Source organism: Theropithecus gelada, chromosome X, assembly GCF_003255815.1.
Source record: "Theropithecus gelada isolate Dixy chromosome X, Tgel_1.0, whole genome shotgun sequence".
NCBI lineage: Eukaryota > Metazoa > Chordata > Mammalia > Primates > Cercopithecidae > Theropithecus > Theropithecus gelada.
In genome coordinates, this window is record NC_037689.1 from 110,003,173 (window position 1) to 110,005,912 (window position 2,740).

Here is a 2,740-nt window from a genome sequence, read left to right on the forward strand (position 1 = left end):
ATTTAGTGACATTCAGTATATTCACAATGTTGTGCAACCTTCACCTCTGTCTAGTTCCAAAACATTTTCTTTTTTTGTCTTTTTTTTTTTTTTTGTGGAGAACGGGGCCTCGCTATATTGCCCAGGCAGGTCTCAAACTCCTGGGCTCAAGCTGTCCTCCCACCTCTGCCTCCCTAAGAGCTGGGATTACAGGTGTGAGCCACCGCGCCTGGCTCCAAAACATTTTCATGATACCAAAAGAAGATCCTGTATCCCTGAATCAATCACTTCCCCATTTATGCCCCCTCCAGCTGTTGACAGCTAATTTGCTTTGTGTTTCTGTGGATTCAGCTATTCTGGATATCTCATTAAAAAATAGAGTCACACAATATCTGACCTTTTGGGTCTAGCTTCTTTTTCACTTAATATAATGTTTCGAAGGTCCGTCCATGTTATAGCATATAATCAGTACTTCACTTATTTTTACAACCTACTAATGTTCCATTGTAGAGATATAATATATTTCACTGAATTCATTCATCAGATGTCGGACATTTGGCTTATTTCCACCTTTTGCCTATTATGAATAATGCTGCTACAAACATTAGTGTACAAGTATTCATTTTAATACATGTTCTCAAATCTTTTGGAGATAAACCTAAGAGGAATTGCTGGATTATGTGGTAATTCTATATTTAACTATTTGAGGAACCACCAAATTGTTTTCCACAGTGGCTGTACCATTTTACATTTCTATCAATAATGTGCAAGAGTTTCGGTTTCTCCACATCCTCACCAACATTGGTTATTTTCCATTTTGTTGGTTACAGCCATCCTAGCGTGTGTTAAGTGGTATCTCATTGCCGATTTGGTTTGCATTTCCTTAGTGACAAGTGATGCTGAATATCTTTTCACATGCTTATGCACCCATTGCATATCTTCTTTGGAGAAATGTCCATTCAAGTCCTTTTGCCATGAAAGTTGGTTTTCCCCACCTTTTCAACCCACTTTTGAAATTGGGTTGACTGTCCTTTTGTTGTTGAGTTATAAATGTTCCTTTTTTTTTTTTTTTTTTTTTGAGACGGAGTCTCACTCTGTAGCCCGGCCGGATCTCAGCTCACTGCAAGCTCCGCCTCCCGGGTTTACGCCATTCTCCTGCCTCAGCCTCCCGAGTAGCTGGGACTACAGGCGCCCGCCACCTCGCCCGGCTAGTTTTTTGTATTTTTTAGTAGAGACGGAGTTTCACGGTGTTCGCCAGGATGGTCTCGATCTCCTGACCTCGTGATCCGCCCGTCTCGGCCTCCCAAAGTGCTGGGATTACAGGCTTGAGCCACCGCGCCCGGCCGAGTTATAAATGTTCTTTAAATGTTCCATAAACTAGTCCCTTATCCAATATATCTAAATATTGCAAATATTTTATCTCATTCTCTAGGTTGTCTTCTTATTTTTGTGATCGTGTCCTCTGATGTACAAAAGTATTAAAGCTTATTGAAGCCCAATTTATCTGTTTTTCTTTTGTTGCTTATGCTTTTGGTGTCGTATTTAAGGAACCGTAGCACAATCCAAGGTCATAAAGATTTACTCTTGTGTTTTCTCCTAAGTTTTATGGTTTTAGCTCTTATGTTAAGATCTTTAAACCACTTCAAATTAATTTTTGTTTATGGTATGAGATGGGGTCTAACTTCATTCTTTGGCATGTGACTATCTAGTTGTCCCAGTATCACTTGTTGAAGAGACCATTCTTTCCTGATCGAATGATATTGGCACCTTGTAAAAAATCAATTGGCCATAGGTATACAGGCTTACTTTTGAACCTTCAATTCTATTCCACTGGTCTATAGATCCACCTTTATGCCATACGACACTGTTTTTATTACTATTATCTTTGAGTTAAGTTTTGAAAATGGGAAGTGTGAGTCTTCCAACATTGGTATTCTTTTTCAAGACTGTTAAGATTGTTTTGGCTGTTCAGAATTCCTTAAATCCAAATGCAGATCAGCATTTCCATTTCTTCAAAACAATCCTTTAGGCTTTCCATAGTGAGTACATTGAATCTGTTGATAGTTTGGGAAGTATTTGCATCTCAACAGTATTGTATTCTAATCCATGGTACAATGATGTTTTTCCATTTATTTAGTTCTTCCTTAATTACTTTCAGCAGTGTTTTGTAGTTTTCAGTGTGGAAGTCTTGTACCTTCTTGGTTAAATTTATTCCCAAATACCTTATTCTTTTTGATACTATTGATTACTGAATTGTTTTCTGAAATTCATTTTTTGATTTTCCATTACTAGTTTACAGAAACAAATGACTTTTACATGTTGATCGTGTACTCTGCAATTTTGCCAAATTTTTTCATTGTTCTAATAATTGTTTTATGGATTCTTTAGGATTTCTTATATATAAGATCATATAATCTGTGAATAGAGGTAGTTTTACTTCTTCCTAATTTAGATGCCATTTATTATTTCTTGTCTAATTGCTCTTGATAGAACTTCCAGTACCATGTTAAATAGGAATAAAAATGTGGACAACCTTGTCTTGTTCCTAATCTTAGGGGAAAATATTTAAAATTTTCACCCCTGATTATGATGTTAACTGTGGGTTTTTAATAAATATCCTTTATCAGGTTGAAGGAGCTGCTTTCAGTTCATACTTTGTTGAGTGGTTTAATCATGAAAGGGTGTTGAGTTTTGTCAAATCTTTTTTTCCTGCATTAATTGAGATGTTCCTGTGGTTTTTTCCCTCATTCTATTAATTTGT